The 25,014-nt window shown below is 33.0% G+C and overlaps 1 pseudogene; it reads left to right on the top strand.

Annotated features, from left to right (window-relative positions):
• Positions 1-25,014, top strand: part of LOC149570995 (poly [ADP-ribose] polymerase 2-like) — a 109,237-nt pseudogene that overhangs the window by 62,120 nt on the left and 22,103 nt on the right.

Genomic DNA, 25,014 nt, shown 5'->3' with positions numbered 1-25,014 from the left:
TCTCTAATAGTAAAAGAAGTGAGAGAAAGGAGGAAAAAGTGCCAGCAACTCAACCACTTTGACCCAGTAAAATTAGGTGAGAAGAATGATTGGATTACATCTCATGAGGACATGCAATCGAATTACATGCAATTCATCTTTTGCAACTACAAAGTTGGAAAAAACTTGAAGAAAATATTGAAGCTATTGATTATGAATGAATCAATCCAGTAGAATATCAACAAAAGCCTTGTTCTTCGTGATGATCACAAGATTGGGGCTTCATGTATTTTGCATCGTTGCATTCTCTTTGATGAGTTTCTAGTTGTCATTTGAAAACCTAATGTGATCAAGCTTTTTCTTGTTCGAGTTGTTGTGAATTCTCCTTTGTAGATTGACACATTTTGGAGTCTCTGACACTTTTAAAACTTTCTCGATGATGTCTGGATGTAAACTCGAAACAAATTTCCATTAGCACCTTTAACTCTTTGTTTTTTGGTTTTTTAAGCAAAGTGCTTGGCACATTCTTGCACGAACTCAGGTTCTTGGAGAACCATCAAAAAATGGAGACCAAATGAATTACTACTTCTTTTGATTTAAAGCCTGCCTTCTTTACTAGATAACTTTATTCTTTGTAGTAATTTTGGCATATCTTTACTTGCTGCAACATGATTGTTTCAATTAGATTGAATCTATTAAAGATTTGAGATTTTGAGTGTGGATGACGGGTCTATGAATGAACAAGGTGTTTCGAGTATTGATTAGATACTCATGTAACACATATGATGCCTGGAAATGAATTGGAAAGCATATGTATTTGAGCGAAAAGGGCCAAAATCATATTCTAGAGGGTGGATTGCATGTGGACGAAGATGGGTTTTTGTGGGCATGGACAAGAATGCAAGTTGGGATGCATATGGATGTGTTCAAATGAAGACTTTGATGTTTAAAAGTGTGACCTTTTACCAAAATCGGGTTCTCTAGACATAATTATATGTGGTAATTATATGTAGTAATTACCTGAGGTACACGTAATCGAGTTCAGAGGATGTAATTGCATATGTAGGAAGATGGATGTGATGTGTAATAACATGAATAGATGAAAGGTGAAAGGATGTGGATGCACTTGTATTCTTGAGTAGGATTCTTCAACTCTCTTAAAAAAAAGGAAACCAAAACAAGCAAGCAAAACAAAAGCAAACCTTTCTTTGGCTCAAACTTTGACAAACTTCTAATGTTTCTTTACATGTAATTTCATTTTTTTGGAGTGTGGGAGGATTTTAAAGAAATTGCAATAAGAAAATTTTAATTTATTTAAAGAAAAATTGCAACATCTATGACATGCTTTTGAACAAATGGACAAAAATAAGCCAAAAAATGCAACATAAGAGCAAAACAAGCAAGAAATATACGCAAATTTGAAATCTTCTACTTACTTGGAGCTCAATGAGCCAAACATTGAGGAAAGAGAAGTTGAAATGAACAAGTCTTCTCCAAAATCTAGTTCTCTAAGTGCAAATGCATGCAACAACTAACAACCTTTGAAAAGTTCAAACTTTCAATGCAAGATCAAAATGTTTGTTCCAATCTTCTTTCTTCCCACGTTTTTGGTGGAAATCGGATTTGGGAATCTTAATAACATGTGCATTTTGACTTGCAATCTCCAAAATGTGGTCTCCAAACTTACATACATGCAAAACGTCTTTGCAAAATATATGTATTTGAGCATTTGGATGCAAAAATGTGCCCTAGAAATTGACTAAATGGAGGCATTTTTTCTTTCTTTGGCAAAAAATGTGGTTTTTGAATATATTTACATACATTCAAACTCAAAAACACCTCCTCCAAATGCAAACACATGGGCTGGAAATGCAATTTTCTGGGTGTTTTTGGTCAAAACGTGGCCAATTTAACAAAGTAGAAAATTGTTAAATTTTGCCATTTTTAAGAAGTGATCTGTAAAATGGCTGGTGGTTGAAAAAAGCATATGAACATAGGAAACTTGTATAAGTAATGCATTTAAAAAATATTCTTGTAACTTTGTAGAGTTGATTTTTCTATTTTGGTGAAGATTTGTAACTTTTGGGTTGAGGACACAAAATGGAATAATGCACAAGGCAAAAAGAAATAAATATTTTGATTTTTATCAATTTTTTAGAGGGAATCTACAGTAGATGGTCATTCCATCTTGTGAGATATAAAAAAAATGAAATCTATTGCCATTGGGGAACTAGGGAAGATTGCTTTTCATTGACTTTCTAGCTTGGCTAGTTTGGCAATTTGTGGAGAAGAGAAAGGAGAGATTGAACCGAGTTGGGAATTGGTTTCTTGAGGTTGGATACAAGGTATTTTTCTCGATTTTTGCATGTCTAGAGCAACAAATAGTTTGAGACTTTGTTTGTGTATGTTTCTTTAGGTTACAACTTATTTCAACAGTTTTTGCTTGCAATTTGGTACTGCCTATGAGCACATTGGAATCTTGAATGTATGAATGCATAATGGATGTAAACTTCAGATTCTAAAAGAGGATTTCACGCTGTACTCAGTCCTTTGAGGCTAATTTAAAAGTGTATCTCAGATTCAGTTGTTGATGTGGGAAGTTGTGTGTAGTTTCAAGTTGTTTTGAATTTCTTTGAGAAGTGTTGTAAGGGTTTTGAGAGGGATTTTGAATTTATCCAATCCTCCTTCATTAGGCTTCATGCTTATATGGAATTATTACAAAATATGGAACACAATTTTTGGAAGCAAAATATTTAATCTATTATTAATATCTAAAATTTAATAAATTCAAATATATAATTTATTATAACTTAATTAAATAGCTTAAGTTTACAATAACATTATTTTATTTTTAATAATTATAATTTATTTTGTATAATATTAAAAAAACAAAATAATATAAGGCAATTTTGATGATGACATTTTTTTCAAATTTCCCCCTTGTCAAAATTGATTCGAACTCAATCGTCGTTGAACTTGAACTCGAATTGGAACCGTATGACATAGGATTTGAACTTTAGATTTTTGTCGACATGCTTGTTAAATTGTTGAATATTTAATATATAATATACATGATTCATTTAGTGACTTGAACAAGATTTAAATATCTATTTTTAACTTTTCAATGGACTATTGTTACATTGTTTACATGTTGAAATTCACATGGTTTAGGGGTGGGTGATTATCACAAAACAACACATAGTGCTTTTATGGCCTTTGTGGATGTTGATGAATGATGAAGGTGCACCCAAATTTATAATTAAATTTAAATAATCTTTAATTTGATCATTAATAAACTTGTCATAAATATATGAATAAGTAGATAGCGAGGAGCTTCATTCATATAAATCAAACAATTTATTAGGTATATGGATCCATTTTTCAACATTTACAGTTTGGGCATAATTATATTATCACTATAATAATTTCTCTATAAATGATGCCATGCAAGTCACTGATTTTAATTTTGGTTAACAATAATCTTACTTTTTCATTAGATTAGCTTTCGTTGCAACTATATACTTCCCTAGTTGTCATATTGAGCTTAAAGAAAAATCTCTTTGGTTTCCTTTGTTACCTAGGTTGGTATGAACTATTATGTGTTTAGAGCATATCATTATATTTGTTTTCGTTCTTAATAGTTTTGATTTGAATGAGTATTTTCACTAATCATTATCCTTTCCTTGGAAATACCACTTACATTTATGAAATAATCCTCCTAGTTTGAGTTGATATTATCTTATAGGGAACTAATAACAAAGGGAAATATTGCAATATTTTTTTGACAAATTATTGTGAACGATGGCAGTAATACTTGTGTATTCTATGTTCTAACTTGTCCTTTGATACATGCTTGCAGGCGGAGGAGTTCAAGAAAGTTTAAAGGAAAATTTGGTTGTAGCGACTAAGAAAGGGAGGGCTGTTTTGGATAGGTGGCTTCCAGAGGATATAAAGTCACAATACCATGTTTTACAGATAGTAAGTGAACAATACCCTTTTTCTCCAAATGCATTATTCACAAAATTACATTCAAAATACATTTCCTCATAATTGCATATTAAATATCTATAACTGTATTTGTAATGTTTGCATCAGCGTTACAAGCCTCATACTCGGCTAGACGAGATTAAGCTCTGACTCTAATTTGGCCAATCGAAAAACCCAAGAAATTCAAATATTTTAAACAATTTATAGTTTTTTCATGTATCATTTAGTTAATTAACATCTAATGCACAATAATTGAGATAAATAGAAGCTATTTTGCACCCATACACAACTTTGCATAGATCACAGAAGTATAACTGCAAATTTTTGAAGGAAATTAGTTAATGTTAAACTAAATAACATAATAGAAATATAGTGTCACTGTCAAATGTCTACAACATTCATAAAGTATGAAATTCATGGAATCTAAAGCTCAAAACATATATTAAAATAAAGTCTCATAGTAACCTATGTCCTACAAGTACGCATAAGATAGGTCATAGAAGACTCTAAAGCCATCATCTCTCCTTATGTTTGAGGTTGAACCTCAATGACATGCTCATCCTCCTCATTGTCATTGTCATTCTCATAATCCTCATCATCAATGTTGGATACATCACTCTCAACTTCAAGGTCGTGCTCTGCGTGTCGTCATGCTTTAGCCTCCTCCATTACCAGCCCTACTACATCTGCCTCTTGATCCATTTGATCTACTCACTCCAAGTCTTCATCATTGAAGACAAGATCATCAATCTTAGCATTTAAACCTACTTGTGGACCAACCTTCTCTACTACAATAGGTGATGTGTTAGTGCCCCAGATTTGTTTTTGGTGAAGGTGAAGGCTGTAGTGATCAAAAACAAGATCATTCAACTTCTTCACTACCAATCTGTTGCACTTCTTGGAGTGTATATGCACAAAAAAACTCTAATTGCATTCTCTTCTTGAAGCACTAGATGGATGACTCAAGATACAAATTACTATAATCTGTAGATTTGGCACCTTAGTTTAAACATCTTCCACCATGCATCTAAAACAATAAAATTTTAAATCAATACTATATCTTTAACTTTAACAATCTAAAGTGGTAATAAAATTAGAAATTACAATTTAGAATAATAGATTTTTGCTAGGCATCAGTTTTTTTCAATTTTTTTTGTATAGCCCTAGTGCAAATAAGTCTCCTTGTACTTTCTTATACATTTATATCTTACAGATTATAACTGTTTCATCGGTTGGCATTTTCTCTATAACATCATAGAGCCCACTCCACACCTCATCATCAACCTTGAAACTTGGGTTGAATTGGAAAGCATGGTTAAGGAAGTGGATAGCTGCATGTATAGGCGTGTAAGGTAGATTGTGCCATTGCCTATCAATGAAAACCCATATGGGACCATGTTTATCTCAATTCCCTACATAAAAGATTGAATGGTCTCTTTCACCCTATCTATGACCTCAATAAATGTATTTCATTAAGAGCTTCTCTCCATCAACAATACATAGGAGAACAATAAGAGGCTCTATGAACTGTAATCATTGTTATAGGTGAAACATTAACCTTTAAATTTTATGTTTTTCTTTTAAAAATGAACAATGAACATAAGAAAATGTTTAACAAAAATGATGAAATGAAATGGAAATGAGGACAAGAAGGAAAATTACCTCCACAATCTCCTTGGATGGTTGCCAAAAGCCACTTTCATAAAAAACCTGATCAACTCTCTCAACCCCTGCATTGGTCTTTTCATATGATGATCTTATCCACTCCTTACATAGAAACATGCCTTTCAAACCGACCTTTAACTTAAGCAAGGATTGCAACGTGATAATTTTCTTTTGCAAATCTAGTGACCCTTGAACGAGACAACTCTTTTTACTTTGTGTATTGTGTCATAAGGTTGAGGACCCAAGTATGATTAGATATGAATTTACAAATATTCCTTCCTTGCTCTGCACATGTTTTTATCAAAGGAAATTTACCAAGATTCTCCAACACGAGGTCAATGCAATGAGCAACACAAGGGGTCCAAAACAAGTGGCGGCGCCTCTTCGTAAGAAATTTACCTGCAGTAACATAATTTTCTGCATTGTCTAAGACTATTTGCACCACATTCTCCTCATCCACCTCCTTTGACACTTCATTACCTCACAAAGATACTCTACTCTTTTTGTTGTCCCTAAGGCATCAATTGATTTCAAAAACACTATGGAACTTGAAAAAAAATAAAGCAATTTACTACAATGATCAATCATGATTCATAACGTAAGTCTTATGGGTTAAAAACTTAATCAATACTTGACTACTAGTGAGTACTATAGTACTACTACTAACTTCTAACTTTCTAAGTACAAGTTTGAATATCTACGATTGCTTGATGAGAAGACAAGAAGATTTGGTAATGTTCTATTTCTTCTGTCAGTCCAACTATTGGTCATGATGATGAAATCTTTCATCCTCCACACCTCACACTACTCCTCAGTTTCAAACTTTTACATCAGCCACCTATCGGGTTAAAAATATGACCTTTTAACTCCTCATTATTAGGGGTTTTCAACCCTGGACCACAAACTGTAACATCTATCACAATTTTCCAATAAGGAGACTTAAAACAATTAAGTAAATAAATAATTATACTTATTAAGTTATTATTATATTACTAATAAATTTTAAATCAAATTAAATAAACAAAATAAGCATATTCTTGAGTCTTGATAGCAAGAGAAGTAAGACATGGAAATTAAAATTTAAAATAATAAATTATTGCATTAAATGGAAGGTGGTTGTAAAGATAGAATTCTCCAAGTTCCTTTTTTCCTTGCTCATGCTTCTCCTTACTTCAACCCATGGCCTTAAGCAATGGATGTGCACCTAGAGTTGTGCGTAGAAGAAAGATAGAATCTAGTGGATTTTTGCTTACAAACCTGAGGCCTAGTGCTCACACCCGTAGAAGTAGCAACAATAGTAGTAGATGGAATAGGAGAACGATAAGTTGAAGACCCCTGACTAGCTAAGTATGCTATTTCTTTGTGTTTCTTTTTTCTTAATTCTTTTTTCTCTTGAGATGCCTCTAAAAGAGATATTTCAATCTTGGGGTGCTGCTTTGCATTGTTTAGCATCACACCTCAGTTTATTTTGAAGGTGATATTTCAAACTATTAATGCCTCCCCAATAATATGTTAACATACAGTGCCATTATGTAACAACTCCTTTTTGTGGCTAGGGATGACATGTTTCCAAGCCTTATCCCTTGATATTACAATAGGGTTTGCATCAGGGTTAGATTTAGGCCCAGATCCACTACTCTTGGGCTAAGACATGATGTTGCTACAGCTGCAATATATAATAAGTAATAAAAAAAGCATCTACAATGTAGAAAATCAAATATAAAAATACTAGGGCTTCTTACTTTTCAAGTTTTTCATCAACAGAAAATGGAACAAATTTAAAATCTAAAACAAACGTAAATAAATAAAGATTCATAAATATAAAAAAATTACAAAACAACACAAAGAAATGTAACTTCTTCAAATTTTCTCTTAAAATGGAAATGCAACTCATGTTTGTAGAAGCCTCCTCCAAATGCTTCTCTAAGTCCTCCATGGTTAGATGCAAGTTACAAACTGGCACAAGCAATCAACAATTGATATATGAGAGCCAAGTGATTTGCTAATCTATTTTGTAAAACCCCAATAGTCTTCTCTCAAGCCCTTTTTCTCTTTTTTTTGTGTGAAGTGATAGAATGACCTTTCTAAGTCTTAGACTTAGCATGCATACCCAAAAAAAAAAAAAAAAACATTTAAAATTTTTATTTTTGCACTCTTTTTGGCCTAAAGAGGCCACAAGCCTTTGGAAGGCTGCCTCACAAGATTTGTCCAGTCCTGTAAGGCTGATTTGCATAGATTTGCATATGTGTGTGTGTGTGTGTGTGTGTGTGTGTGTGTGTGTGTGTGTGTGTGTGTGTGTGTGTGTGTGTGTGTGTGTGTGTGTCTGTAGTGTAGTTTTCCTTGAAAGTGTAATGTTAGCCATATACTGAATGCATCAATTACTATTGAGCTTTCCCTACAAGAGTTTCCTCATTGGAATTGTTTATAAAGGTTCTTGTTGACATTTCTGACTAAAATAGGCTCATATCAATGGAGCAGCTGTCATCTACATAGATGTTTCTTACCATTATCTAAGAAGGAAATCTAAAAATATTCAGACTATTTATTGTTGTTGCCTGTTGACTTTTGAAAGTGGTAGCTATAACTATGAAGATATTTGAATTCTCTTAATATTTTTTTTCATAACTATGTTGCAGTGCCTAAACATGGAAAGAAGTTGTTAGAGACCTTATGGAACATCTAATATTGGTCCTCTTGAGGATTATTGCCTGCAAAATGCAATATTCACAAGGAAGCTGTAGGGTGTGGGATATTCACAAGGAGTGTAATTTTTTATTTTGAACAAAGGAGAATTATGTATGCTCTTTTGGTGTAGAAAGGTTAAGATTCAACTAATATTCATAAAAGAGTATGCCTGTTAAAAATAAAAACAAATATTCATAAAGAGTATGCTACCTGGATGAGTGCACATAAAACTGTATGATACTTTGGAAAACATGAGCAATTCTCCTAGCTTGTAACGTAGCTTTTAATGCATAATTAAAATTCGATTCCTAGTCCCATTCAATTTCTACCATCATCAGAACTTAAAGAAAATCAATTTCCCAGAAAGGGTTTGGGCTTCACAGTGAGTTCCAGATCAAATCTCTACTGTTTAGTATTTCCATTGTTGCTGATTCCTCTATACTGAGCCGTGCAACCCTAGTATAGATTGCTAGTTATTGTTCAACTGTAATCAAATCATATTTTTTTCGTGTCCATGCAACTTGTTAGTTGTAGTTAATTTTTTATAAGCATTTCCTCTTATTTTCTTAAGCATTATATTTGAAGATCAGAAAAAATTCAAAGAAATCAGAAAACAAGAAAAAAAAATTAAAAAATCATAAATAACAAACACCACAGGAAAACTAGATTTTCTCATCATACGCTGGTCAAATTAAAAATCCAAATGCAGTTAGCTATTTGTCTTAGAATTCCTGTTGGAGATCTTTCATACAATCATTAAAATTCTTTTGTTGGGTGTTCGAGTCAATTAGTGTTTTTATGGGAAATTTAAGGGTTTATTTTTGATACATTATGTCTAGTTGCCATAATCTGAAATAATAACCATATCCTTGATGTACTGATATATTCAGGGGGACAATATTTATGATGCAATGCTGAATCAGATGAATGTTACTGAAAATAATAACAAGTTTTATGTTATTCAAGTTTTAGGTGTGCTCTTTATCCATTTAAGATGCTTGAAAAAATCAAAAGAATTTTTAATTTTTACTTTTACATCTATCTTAGTTTGTTTTGTCCTGAAGAAATTTTAGGGTTTTTTTATTTTAATTGGACAATGATAAGTGATGTTTTTCTTACTGCCATCCTCAATAAATAGTTTTAAGTTTTTCTTCATTTTGAGTTTGAAAATGATAATGAAAGTCACTTTTTCACTATAAGTTTTAAGCTAATAGCTATTGGAAGTTAGTGATATGCCAGAGTAGATTGGTATAGACTTTTCAATAATTCTTGCCTCAATTGCACTCCTTGTGGTTCACTTTAGCCAAATTTGTGCTGGGCAGTTTATGTTAGGTCTAGCATCATGTGTCCTTATAGAGATTTTTTTGTTAGTTTGTTAATATTTAATATTTTGATCACAATCTTATAGATTTCATATGTATGAAACTGGTTTCTGTTTTCCCCAACTCCTTTTCTACACATCTATCTTTTAGTTATTAGATATTCACATGCAAAGGGCCGCTTTACACAGCTGAAAAATTTTGCTCTGCCTGTACACACTCTTCCAATCAAGCATTCTAGTGCTCTATTTTTTTGAAATAAACATTTCCTTGTATATGAATAACTGAGAAATTAAATCCTCTCATGAACCATGTTGGATCAATTTTTTTGACGTGGCGACAATTGGGCTTGTTTGCATTGAGACATAAAGGTTGTCCCAAAGGAATTAAGCTGAAGAATTTGACCCAAAAGGGTGTATAAATACTTTCCAAAGGGGTCCATCAGCTACATGACAATTAACGAAGGGCCCGTTAGCTACCTAAAAAGAACCTTCCTGAAGGGACCCATTAGCTAATTGTACTGGGTAAAGAAATCAACGCATACAGATAATAGATAGGAACAACAAAACTCCTCATATTATTCGCATATGCCAAAGATGTCACATACAGATGATTTACAATGACCCAAAAGGGTGTATAAATACTTTTCGAAGAACCTTCCTGAAGGGGTCCTTCGGCTACATGAAAATTACTGAAGGGACCGTCGGCTACCTAAAAAGAACCTTCCCGAAGGGACCCATCGGCTGACACATGCACAACAAGAACCTTCCCGAAGGGCCCTATCGGCTGATAGACAATTTTATCAACAACATCACCCCCCCCCCCAAAAAAAAAAGTCATCTCCAGACGACAATACAACAAAAATCAAATAACAAATAACCCAATTACATCAAAATGTTAATACTAAACAACAGGATGGGTCCTAGGTGTAGTTGTCCATGCTCTCAACTCGTTTAATTGATTCGACATTAGTATTTATCCGCCTGCCTGTGTACCAAGTCCATTGGGAAATGGCGCCAAATGTTTACCATAGTGGGTAAAGAAATCAACGAATACAGATAATAGACAAGAATAGAAGAACTCCTTATATTGTTCGCATATGCCAAAGAAATTATATATAGATGATTTACAATGACCTAAAAGGGTGTATAAATGCTTTCCGAAGAACCTTCCAAAAGGGGTCCGTCGGCTACATGAAAATTACCGAAGGGCCCATAGGCTACCTAAAAAGAACTTTCCCGAAGGGACCTGTCAGTTGATACACACACAACAAGAACCTTCCCGAAGGGCCCTGTTAGCTGATAGACAATTTTATCGACGACATCCATCAAGCTTCAGACTTTCCTTTCTGAATCCCATGGATCTCCTTAAGCTGCAAAGCTTCTTGATCAAGGACTTGATGCTTTGATACCAATTTTTTGAAAGTAAAGTCCATCAATATAATTGAAAGGGAGGGAGGGTGAATTAGTTGTATGCCAACTATAAGTTAAATCCAACTTAATAAATCAAGTACAATAACCAATAATGTCCACAATGCTAAGATATAGAACATACACAATGATTTGTCAACTATGGAAACTCTTGATCAAATAGAAAACCTCGGTGGGAATAGAACCTATAATATGATCTACTAATAGCGAAGTTCCTTGTGAAAGGATGTGACTTTGTTAGTAACCAAATACAATACAATCAATACATATAGTTCCTGTTAGAAGATTCTAGCCCTATTAGGAGCAATAAGGAAGATAGTTGAACCCACTATCCAAATTGATTCACCACTGTTTTACAAAACAGATTTCAGAATAAAAATTCTAATTAATTTCCAATATCCAAAGCCACTAACCAACGTGCAACATAATTACCAATACAGTTTTCAAGTCGGCATCAACATAATCTTCTACTTTGCTCTAATAAAATTCACATCCTTAGACTACATCTGCATCAATACAACACAATGTGATACATACAACCCAAGGAAACAATCTTTCCTTTATACCTTGTCCTATAACTAATTTAGTCAGCCTTTTGGGCTTCCCAGATGTATAATTAATTATGTAGGACCTCATTAAGATATTACAATAAAGTTCCACATGCTACAACACACTTCACAACTTCCAAAATAAATCTCTATACAAGAGTTGACTGTTAGTGAACATATCACATGTTACACTTTGGCGACCTCCATAGAGAAGTCTCTAGAATCTGGTAACATGAATATAGCATCATGAACATGTCTTCAACCATGATCTAAGCTTGCTCACCTTGATTCCATCTCGCTCATCAGATACACCTGAAATATCAACAACCTATTTCCTACACACTGACCTGCTACCAGTCTTTAATAAATCAACTGTAACTAGTCCAATCCTTCATATTAGTCTATGGGAGCACAGATATAACATCTGAACATATTTTCGAATAGGAATCAAAGTGAGCATATTTAATCTATCATATCCTATCCTCGCTCATCAAATCGACCTCTGCAATTTATAGAAACGATGTCTGCCTTAAACTCAAACACATATGTGTTGACATCAATGACAAAGAAGTCGTTAGTGCAACACATAAACATCCAATCCAAGTGCCAACCACTCTCATAATCCATACAATATCCCCTTAATCCTAGCAGTTTCAACCTAGATATTTTACTTTTTGAAGTGCTTTATTCGTGGAAAGGGCTTGGACAAAATGATATATGTACCCACACATTACCTTTTTATGTGAAGTCAACCTGTGCAGCATTTATACAAGTAGTTATACAGGCCCCATCCATGGGAACAATTCAATCCTTAAAACCATAAAAAATCATACTATATAGTATTACCTGTGAAGTTTTAAAGAACATAGCTTATGATTTTTTCTTGAAAATAGATGATGGTCACATTTTTTAATGTCTTTAGCTATTGGTTGAAGTGTTCAATAGATGTTATTGGTTGAAGAGTTCAATAGATTCTGTCAATATTGCTTTACTTGAAAATTTGCAGAAGATGACAGTGGTGGAAAATATATGGTATACAATCGATGGGGCAGAGTTGGTATTAGAGGTCAAGATAAGCTCTTTGGTCCATTTGGCTCACAGAATGATGCAATTTCAGAATTTGAAATGAAATTCGTAGACAAGACCAAGAACTCTTGGTCTGATCAACACAATTTTTTTTCTTACCCAAGAAAGTACACATGGTTGGAAATGGATTATGAAGGAGATGATACAAAAAATGTAGGTGGATTGATCTACAGAATTGTGATTTTGTTGCCAGGCTTAGTAGCATGCTATTTGGATTTGTTAAATTCTTATGTCAAAGATTTCAATTGTTTTGTATTAACTCTGAATTGTCACTCTTCAACAGGTTGAAATGAATGCAAATGATTCTTTGTGCAAATATGAACCTCGAAAAAGCAAGCTAGATTACCGTATTGCATAGTTTATATCTGTCATTTGTAATGTTGACATGATAAAACAACAAATGATGGAAATAGGTAAATTCTTTTACTCTTGTGCTTCATGGATATATTTTTCCCGATTCTAAATAAATTAAATATTTACAAAAATACAATTAAATTTTATTGGTTTTAAAGAACTTAAAAAAAACATCTTTGATGGCTAGATGCATATTTGCTTGTAAGTTGAGAACTACAAAAGTGGAATGTGGAACTTTCTCTAACAGATTGTGGGAATTAATATTTTATTATTTGTGATTCTAAATCGATTCTGGATTTCAGTTTAGAATTACAAATTTGGTAACCCTTATTTATTGATTTAAATTATGTGAATGGATTTGTAAAAATATTTAGTCTATTTTCCCTAGTTGAAAATGATAATTGTCATAATAAATTTTGTCAATGAGTCGTTAATGATGTGCTCACTTTGTTTTCCCTAGTTACAATATAAAAGCCAAGTAAACAGTCCAATTTTATGTATATTCAGGTTATAATGCTGATAAACTACCTCTTGGCATGCTAAGAAAGTCAACCATCTTGAAGGTAATTGTTATAACATTTTTAAGGACTATATATATATATATATATATATATATATAGACACACACACGTGTGTGTGTGTGTATGCATATGGATATGGATATACACATATATACATGTATATATGTAAGCACAGACATGATTTTACACTGCTGGGTGCACAAGTAGATAGTACATGGCCACAAATTTTCCTGACATTCTTGATTTGAGTTATCCGCAACTAAGCAATATATGTTGCATATGTTATCCACAACTAAGCAATATATGCTACATACTTTTCTTCATAAATACCATAGTGTTCCTAGGGATCTTGGGTGGTAAGCTTATATTTAAGGAATATTGATGCCTGATTTTGTATTGGCATCCAAAGCTAGCAGTTTTGTTTTCAACTTGTGAGACTCTAAACTTGAGCTTTTATCGGTGGGATACCTTTTTTATTAGTTTTGGAAATATTTAAAGTTATTATATATTGCTTGTTTTTTAAAATGAAAAAATTGTCTTTAATTTGATTGAACACTTTGCAACAGGGTTATGAAGTATTGAAGAGAATTAGCATTGCAATTGAATGTCAGAATAGAAATGATATTCGGTATCTTAGTAGGTATTGATTATTTCCTAAATGAATGAAGAGAGTTGTATGATCTCCTTCCAAAATTTCCAACCCTTTTTCATTTCTCAAAGGCGCTTATTTTTGAATATACTGAAACACTTTGCTTCTATTTTCAGATTCAGGTTTGCAGGTTTATTATTTATTGAAATTTGAAATCTTCAACATAGAACATGATATATTGCATAATCTAAAAGATGCACAATGAGACACAATTGTATTCATGAGTAAAATACCATTTTCTATCTCCAACTGCACTCCAACAATTTTATATTCTAGAACAAAATATAAAATTTTGACCTCATTTAATTGCAACATTAACATTGGTAGGTAAGTTTATATATATATACTGATTATGTTCATACATTGATATCAAAAAGATGTGTATGCATGGCATTGGAAATCTTCTAGCATACATGACTTAAAACTCAAAAAACATTTAGAAATTCAAGCATTTTTGATGTAGAAGATTAAAAACAGTTTTAAAAACCACAACGCATGCCATAGATGAGTTTTTTAAAAACTGCTGAAGTGTAATATCCATGGTGACACCACCTTGTAGGATAGGGGAACGACAGAATGGGGTAACAAGTTTTTTTGACAAGGGGATAGAGGGGCCTTAATTTGGGGATGGCAAGGGGACGATGGTAGGGGATAAGAGGTTGTATATACTATACATATGGTACTTAAAATGCTAGTTATGAAAATATGTATTGCAATGTAAGATATAAAGATGTAAAAGAGTAAATTTTTGAACATTGCATTGAAGTGGAACATCGAAGGTTGAACATAAATAGTTGAATCAACAAATAGTCAACACCGGGACGTCCCCCATCCTTGACACAGGTGGTGGAATTTGGTGATGCCGCTGAAGATGGAGTCCCAAAGTCCCATGTGCATCCCCGTCTTCAAGACATGGGGCAAAATGGGGGGTATGTGTCTCCATGTTACAGTGGTAATATACCACTCAAATTTTTATAGTTAAAAATTATAAATAGATGGTTTAATGCAACAAAAACTTTAGAATATTCATAAACCAACAAATACCCATATTTAAACAACTTCACATTTGTTATTGCATTATAAATTCAGCAATACAATAACATAACTTATTCCCATCTTAAATACAATAGTAATAGTCAGACTAGATAATAAAGATAGAGTGAAGGGACAAGACACTTGGTGTGATGTCTCCAACGAATAATGAGGTTCTCTCCATTGTATCCTGGCTTGAGGTTTTCCATCCTCAGGCTGGTTGAAAGCTGAATGGTTCCCAAATATCACTTCAAGAGAGAAAATGATAAGCGAAAACCATAAACCAAGCATGAAGAGAATGAACCTCTAAAGGTCCTCTTGTAGCCAATTTTGTGTCTCGTCATTTTCCTCTGCTTGACTCTTCTTATTTCTTTTTTTTCTTATTCCACTTTCAATTAATGTTTCCTTTTAATAATAAATTCATATAATAAATATACTATTAAGTCTTTTGCCTTTAAAATAAATGCCATGTCGAACTAAGAGATCCATCTATTAACAGCTTGTCAGAATGCTCTCAACAAGATGCTTTATGTCCAATACTGCAATACCAGAAATATGGACCCTTGCCGACTTACAATAAATAGTAAGTATCTAGAAACCATGCTGACTTACTATAAAATAGCTTGTATCTCGACTCAATTTATTTGAAATTGAAGATGCCTATGTCGAAATGCACACTAATCTTACAAATTCCTAATTAGCCCACGAAACCATGGTGAAAAGGGCTAATGACGCATCAGAGAATAATGGCTAGAAAAAGGGGACATTACATGAAGCTTAGGAAAGTGTTTTGTATTCTCTTTTACTTGTAATATCATCATGTTTTTGCTGCTAGAGAAGAAAAATGAGTTCTCGAATGCTCAAAACATGCCCTAGAATGCAATTGAAAATAGAGGCATTTTTGTGTACCCAACCAATTAATGTACGTGAAGACCCAAATGCATGCATTACAATTTGCATTTTTTCCCTAGGAACCCCTTTACGGGTTTTAGAAATGCATTTTTGTGTATAAAGGAATGTGCTTGAGATGCCACAACCAAGGACGGTCTTTTTAGCCTCCAACATAGATTTATGATGCTCTTTGTCATGCCCAAAATTCAAGGCAAAAAAACACCAATCTTTTTTTTAAAAGGCTAAAATTGAGTTAATTACACACATACTAGAGTGAGTTGCAACTACGTTATGACTAATTGAATGTTTTACAAGTTTCCATATTGTATGACTACGTTATAGTGTGTTTAGGTTTTAGGTTTTCAGTTGACATTTGATATTTTGATGGTTAGATTGAGGCATGGTTGAAGGTTTACATTTTTGTTTCATGAATTAAACATCATGCTTTAAGTTTTCCAATTTACCTTAAGGTTCAATAATATCAAATTCCAATTAAACATTACCTATAATGAAATTTCTTTAACGAAGCTACCACGAGGCTAAGGTTTCCATTTGCTTTAATATTCATTTAAATGAACATTTCTTTATCAATCTGGCACCACCTTGAAACTCTTGGAAGACCTATGTGACAATTTGCATTATTAATAATTGAGTTCACATGTATTGCTGATACAATTGACACATTAGATAATTATGAAAAGTTAGGTTGCTAAGACCAACAAGTCCTATATATAAGGTGACACTTAATATATAATTGATCTTATAAGTTAAGTACATAATATATAAAGTATTAAATATATATTAACTCATACATTATGCATTATGTAAATAACTAAGGTATTAAGTCCACATACAAAATAGTATAAGTAATATATTATATATTAATATATAATATCTATATATATAAATAATTATTTAAATCAATATACAGATACAAAATAGTATATATGTTAAATAACATATAATACATATGTTATATATATATATCTTGATATATTGTTGGGTGGATATTTTACAACCGATAGTTTTGTGAAAATCCACTCACAAAATAGGTAGACCAGCCATAGTGTGTGAGAGAAAGTCTCTCCTACATTAAAGGGAAGGCTCCCCCTTCTCGCCGTTCTTTGGATCAACTCAAGGCAAGCAAGAAATTGAGAGATTTTGTAAGGGGTGTTACCAATATTCTTTCCTCATTAACTTTTAGGAAATAATCCACTTACCTACGGTGTGAGTAATGGTCAAGATGAAATCTCTAACTACACTTCTATCTAGTAGCTGGAAATAGTGATATCGATAAACTAACACCAACTCAAAGGCTGATTGAAAGCATATTGGTTTGGCTTCAAGTCTTATTTGTCTAATTTTGAAGAAAAAAACACTACCATTGGGGTGCAAAGACTATCATAAGTAGGTAAATTCTAACTATTTTCATGAATTTGAGATGGTAACACAAGCTACAGTCAAAGCTTCTAGTCGATGCATTACTATAATCGCTCCCAGGCAAAGCTTCAGCTCTGATTGCTTGGTTGAAGGCTTAATAGAAAGCTAGAGATTCCACATGTATCTGAACATGGAAATACCATTCAAAAATACACAAAGAAGATTGTTCAATTTTGGAGGACCAGTTTCAATTCATGGACCTTTCTTCGAGCAATAGTACAGATGATTCATCTCAAAAAGGTGAATTCGTCCATCTCTTCCAAGAGGTGTTACATCAGGCTTTGACATCATTGCTCTAGTTATTTGTGTTCCATCAATATGAAGTTGCATGTGAGCATGCAAGGTACTGCAAGATACTGAAAAAAATGAAGCTATTTTGTTGAGCCAGTAAATGGTTTCATCTAAATTTTTTCATTTTTGGCTAGTTTTAATTAAGTAGGGTTTTTCTTTGTTTTCAATAAGAGTGCTTGCACATTTTTGTTTTATTAGATTTGTCTTGCTTTAGATACATTAGATTATTTTTTCTTTTGTCACCTGACTTTATTGCCTAATAGAGTGGATGAAGGCACTTAGAGAACTGGATTCTATGTCACTCTTTATTTCCAAGAATGAACGAGTAACATTCCCCAGATAGAGTCAGTTGTTGTCTTGCATTTTGTCACCACAAAATTTAAATAAGAGTATGAAACTTTTTCAAACTAGTTTCACATTTGTCTGAGTTTAATTCATTATTTAATTGGTTAGTATTGATCAACCAATCAATACTAATTTATATAATGGATCCTTTTATTGAAGGCTTTTGTTAAGTCTTTTTTGTTTTTTTGTTTGTTGAGCCTATGCTTGATTTTTTTAGCCTTCAACATTCTTTTTCTTGTTTTTGAGTGTGTGTTTGTTGGCTTTTGGTCTTTTGGTTTTGCTCAAGTGTTTTCTTTCGATTTTTCCTTCGATTCGTATATCTTAGGGCTTAATCAGAGTTGGCAATCAAAAGATATGATCATTTTTGTGCCCGAATTGTGGACTCTCTAGGTGCAATTGCATGAATTAAAATACCATGTTATATTTTAAAGTTAACATTCACTTTTTGAAAAATATAACATAAATTCACTTTATGTTATGTTTTTAAGTTACTTTATCATTTTAATTTTTTATTAAAGTAACTATAGTGCACTTTATGTTATATTTTTAAGTTCAGTTGCTTTTTAGTTTTTCACTTAAGTGACTATATTAATTATATAATTTGATTTAATTTTTGAGTTTTAATTCAAAACATCTTAATAAATATTACTTTTTGAATGATATTTGCACATTATATATTAAAATATATAGTGTAAATATTATTTATGACTCAATTAAGTGACATTTCTTCAAAAATTAAATAAACATGTGCTTAATGGATCACTTAAGTTGTGCAAACATGTCCTTCAAACCCATTTGCATGTAAATATGCAAATGCTCTTAGAGAATGAGTTTTTGAACTAAAAGCATGTAAATGCCTTTGACTTAAAATATGCAGTCACCCTCCTAGAGTGAACAATCCATATTTGAGTTTTTAAAATGTGCAATGACCTTCCTAGAGTGAGTTTTGCATGTTTTAAAAATATGTAATTGCACTTGGAGAATGTGTTTTTGCCTTGAAACATGATTTTAAATATGTAATGGCACTTGGAGAATGTGTTTTGCATATGTTTCATACATTTACAAATGATGAAGCTGAATTTGAAGAAAGAAGGGCAAAAAACTTCATGTTTTTCCTCTCCAAGAACATGTTTTTCACTAAAAATGAGCAGATATGCCCATGATATGGCTTGAAATCCCCAAGAAGAGGGTCATTTTTGTATCTCTTGGCATTATGATGCCCTAGGTGTTGAATCTCATGCAAAAAATGGGTCATTTGATGACATTTTTGAGCCACGTTTTTGTGAAAAATGCATAGATTTGGGGAAGTTTGATCACTTTTTGGCTCAAATAGAAGTTTTTTTGAGGTTTTCATCTATATATTTGCTATTCAAGAACACATTTTTTCCTTTAGATGTGAAAAATGCTTCATTTCATGCCTTCTATGAATCACGTTTTTGCTAAAAACACCCAAAAAATTGGGTTTTTCATTCACTTTGCTGTATTTTGGAGCCACATTTTTGCATTTGGGTACATTTATATGCATTTGGGAAAGTTGTTTTTGCATTCAGAAGAAAAAAATGATCAATATATATGCATTTTTGAGCCACATTTTTGCAAAAACGACCCAGATTTTTTGCATGAAAAATGCACTTTTTGTTTAAAAAGCTCAAAAAATGGCATTTCCAGCCCATATGTTTGGATCAATAGGGGCTATTTTTGAGTTTTAATGCATGCTATTGCCTTAGGAGACCATGTATTTGGCATTTTCATGTCTCATTTTAGCCCTTCACATGTACTTTCTATTTCACATCCAATTCATTGCATATGTTCTATGAGTATCTAATCAGTACTCCGAATATACTGTTCCTCATAGATCCATTTTGCCAATATTATCATGGTGTTAGAATCCATATCTTCCAATGATGGAGTCAATCTCATTGAAACTTTCATGTTGCAGCAAGTCAATATATGTCAAAATTTCTAAAAAAATAAAGACATCTAGTAAAGAAGGCATGTTTCAAATCAAAGAAGCGGTAATTCATTGGTCTTCATTTTTCCAATGGTTATCTGAGAACTTGAGTTCATGTAGGAATGCGCTAAGCACTTTTCTTAGAAGAAGTTAAAAGCGTTGGTGGAAATTTGTTCCAAGTTTACATCCGGACATCATCGAGAAGGTCTTTGAAGTGTTAGAGACTCCATAATGTGCCAATCGATAAAGGAGAATTCATGACAACTCGAATGAGAAAAAGCTTGATCACATCAAGTTTTCAAATGACAATGGATAATTCATCAAAGAGAGTCAAAGACTATCAAAAGAAGCAACAACATGGTTATCAAGGTGAATGCAATGACACAAAATATAAGAACTTCCAATTCTATGATCATCTGGGATAACATCACCAAGTACAAGCGCTTCAAAAAAATCCCTAGGATTGTTTCCTTCTTTTCTGTCTTCTTTCTTCTTCGTTCATGTTTGTAGTTGGAGAGGATGTATTGCAGTAAATTGTGTAATTACATGTAATACAATTTGCATGTGTAATGACATGTAATCCAATAATTTCTCTTGTTAATTAGACCGGGATAAAGTTGGTTGAGTTGCTCTCACTTTTTCCTCCTTTTTGTCAACTCCTTTGCCTATATAAAGGAGTGCCTCGTCATTGTGAAAATCAACTTTTGTTGTATACAAAAGAAAAAGCTCTGCTACACTTGTGCAAACATAATTTCGATTGTGTAGTACAAATTTGGGAGTAAAGTGAATAAAAAGAAGCAATTGGATTCGAAGCTTTGATTAGAGGCAATTGTGATAGAGAAAATTAGAATCTTTGACTGTAATTTGTGCCTATCATCTTTGACTCATGTTATTATTGTGTGTTGAATAATAAGAGCATAGCAAGTTAAGAAGCAATAGGAGCCGAAGCTTTGACTAGGAGTGATTATGGTGATACATAAACTAGAAGCTTTGGTTGTAGCTTGTATTACCATCTCTAATTCACGAAAAATAGTTATCATTTTCCTACTTCTGGAAGTCTTTGTGCCCCGATGGTAGAGGTTTTTCTTATAGAATAGAGACCATACACTTCTGGAAGTCTTTGTGCCCCAATGGTAGAGGCTTTTCTTATGGAATGGATCAAAATGAGACCTAGAGCCAAACTTGTATGCTTTCAACTAGCCTTTAAGTTAGTGTTAGTTTATTGGTATCACCATTTCCAACTACTAGATAAAAGTGTAGTTAGATATCTTATCTTGCCCATTACTCATTTTGTGAGTAAGTGGATTCTTTCTTGAAAGTTAACAGGAAAGAGTATTAGTAACATCCTTGACAAATCTCTCAACTTGTTGCTTACTTTGAGTTGATCCAAGGAACGGTGAGAAGGAGGGGCCTTCCCTTTACGGTAGGAGAGTCTGTCTCACATGCAGTGACTGGTCATCTTATTTTGCGACTAGATTTTTCACAAAATTGTTGGTTTCAAAATATCCACCCAACATATATAATAAATCATATATATATATAAAATAAAATATATAACTATCAATAAAAAAAATTCCTAAACCCCTACTTATTTATTTTCCCTCCCCCTACGTATCCTATATACCCTATGAACCGACTAACCTACCCTACTATATTCCCCTCTCACCATCCCCCATCTACCTTTTCCCCCCCACCCTTTGGGTGGCTACTCAAGGTGCATTTATTGGGTTTGGCCAATCAGAAAAGAATGGCCAAGTAGGCAATTCTGCTTGGCCACTGGGAACCTTGCATTTATGACTTCATCTATTTTCTCTCGGCTACTGCACCTATAACCAAAAGTGGGTGCACCTGCAACCTTGGCATGTGTACTCTCCAAGTGGGTGGCTCTTTAAGAGGGAGACTGCATTTAGCAAAGGGGGAAGAACAATAAGGAGGGGGCCCACCCAAGAAAGGGTACACCAATGACATCTTTATATATATATATATATATATATATATATCAAACTTTACTATAAGTTGTAAAAGGTGGTGTGAGGGAAAGATAAGAAAAGGAATGTTGGGAAGTGGGAGAGGTGGGGCCCATGTGGGGTCTCACCCTTCCACACAAACATTCATCACAAATTTATTTTATATTATTTTCTTTGATTTACTTTCTTTAAAAGTGTAACATGCTAAAATTATAATATGTTTTTGTTTTCTCTTGGATTTTCTTTTGAATAATATTAAACTATGGGGTTTGTTTTGATGGGAAAATATTTCAAAAGTATATTCTCTGTGAGTGACCTTTTTCTTGAACAATGGAATTAAATGGTTTTCCTATACAAAAGCCAAAATCTTGTAGGTGGTGTTTTTGCTTGTCTTTGGAAATTTCCTTTTGTATTTGATTATATTTTTCATTGTCCACTAGGTTGACTTTATGGAATAATTTTATAGTTTCATTTATTTCAATTGTCTACTTTTATTAAGATCAATAATGAACATAGGTTTAATTGATTAGCCTTTCTTCATTCTAATAGTTACATTACTACAAGAATATTAATTTAAACCAAATATTTATCTCTTCCATAGTGCAATTATTCAAATACATCTACCAATCACTATAATGCAACTTTGCAATTAATTCAACTACATGGTATTCATTTGAATGCAACTATATATCTTTTATACATCAAATTTCAACCATTTCAAATGCAACTTTAGTTATTTCAAGAACTATTGTCTATAATGACATGAAATCCTTAAAGATCCAATACATTATCATTCAAGTTTCGGAATGAAGCATTACTGCTTTCCCTCTTTACTACTGCAACGATAGAGAGATTTACATGGTGTTGCAAGCCAAATGATTTCAACATGAATACTATTTTATTTGAACTTTTATGATACATAAAATACAATGAGGATGAAATTAGAATGGAATTTCCATCACTCAACAAAAATCATGCAATGAGACAATGATGAGAAATGGATAACTGACATATACAAAATTTGATCACAATGCAACATGAACTTTTCCTTCACAAGACCACAATAGGAGATCCAAAAACTTCCAAGCTTTCTCCAACTTGAATTCACAAACCTATAACAAAACTTGAGCATAACCATGGAGTGCTCACCTCCCAACATAAGTTAGTAAGAGACCATCCCCAAGCTTGGAGAACCAAGGCCTAATGGGAGACACACAGAACCAATGCACAATGCATAAAACATCACAATAACAACAAATACACCGTTAGCCAAGGCTTCACAATCAGATCACCTAAGAAACCCATGAAAGAGGGTGAAGGTGGGCCAACCAAGGAGGAGATGCTAATGATAACATAATCAAACTCATGTCTTCACAAGGCATATACAAATCACAATTTCTTCATGGACATCCATCTCCTTATCATTGACAAAATATATTAAAACATCAATGGCAAGCAATAGATCATATTTCATGCTTCTTTTTCCTCTTCTCCTTGAGAAGAAACTTTGCACAATAGAGGAACCAACTAACCCCTTCACCTAAGGCCACTTCTTCCCTCCCAAGGGCGAGTAATGTCCTTCACACCCAAGAACAAAACACCCTCAAAATGCAAGAAAAACAAGGAATCAATAGTCTCCGTACCCATCCCTTAACTAAAACAATAATAAAATACAGGAGAAATGCATATAATACATGTTCATGAATCCATTCACATACTAATCTACAACAAAATTAAATAGTTTCTCTTGGCATGAGCCACAAATGTTGCTCAAAGTAATGGAAATGAATAGTTGAGAAGAGCCCCTTTTTTTGCTTCTGATCTCCAAAACCCTAATTTCTTTAAAACTAGAGAGTGAGTGAACACCCACTAAGTTGTCCAAAGCCCTCTAAAAAAGACCTCCAAATTCCTATCCACCTACTAGCAATAAGTGCAAGCTAACTCTTAGTCCTTGCCCTTCTTATTTCCTCTTATAAATCTAAGCTTGGGCAGGTGAGTGGGCAAGTTTCACAACTTTTGAAAAGTATTTTATTTGGAGGGCCACTAAAGTTGTATAAGCCTTCTAGTAGTAAAAATTAGGTTCCTAACTCATAGTACTACCATATGGGTATTTAAATTCCTCTAAAAGGACACCCTAGGACCACTTTTTTAGCCCTCAAAATTGCAACTAAAGTTTGAATTGGAAATTCTACTTGATGAGACTTCACATAATAACTCTTTTTAAGTGGGATTAGCTTAGGCACTCTATTAGGTTGAATTTTAAGTTAAGTGTCTCTTGCCAAACCCTAATTGACATGTTATTTACACATGGACATTACAAGTGTCAAATGACACCATAAAAACACATTATACATTACAAGTGACATGTCACTAATTACACAATGAATCTAATATAATACACACTTAATTTATGCTTACAATTTAAAATACATAATAACGAGGTTCAAATCTCTTCAATAGATTCAATTTTGGCTTCACTGTTTTTACATAGGTTTAGCCCCTAGTTCTCTAATTTAGTACCATGGTTAATTCCCTGCACACTCAATTCAAATATCAGTAGCTCAAGAAAAGTCACACACACACACATATCAATTTAGCTTTCATAATTTACTTCATCATTACACATTTCTAATTTCACTTCAATAAACTTTTCATTTTTAAACAATGATCATATAAAGCACTTGTGTAATTGAAACTCATGATATATCCATCAATTCAATTCTTAAACTTTTAACCATAATTCATCTAACATTCTGAATTTAATTGCAATTCAACTTCCATCATTAGAATGAAAAACCAAATGCATATATAATTAATCCTAAATTGGGCATAAGGTAAATCCTAATTAGCATCATAAGTAAAGTCATTAGAAGG

This window comes from Cupressus sempervirens, chromosome 2 (assembly GCF_028749045.1).
Source record: "Cupressus sempervirens isolate cs-2001-9-10 chromosome 2, ASM2874904v1, whole genome shotgun sequence".
NCBI classification, from domain to species: domain Eukaryota; kingdom Viridiplantae; phylum Streptophyta; class Pinopsida; order Cupressales; family Cupressaceae; genus Cupressus; species Cupressus sempervirens.
The sequence above is the reverse complement of the archived record's forward strand: the minus strand, read 5'-3'. Positions and strand labels throughout refer to the sequence as shown.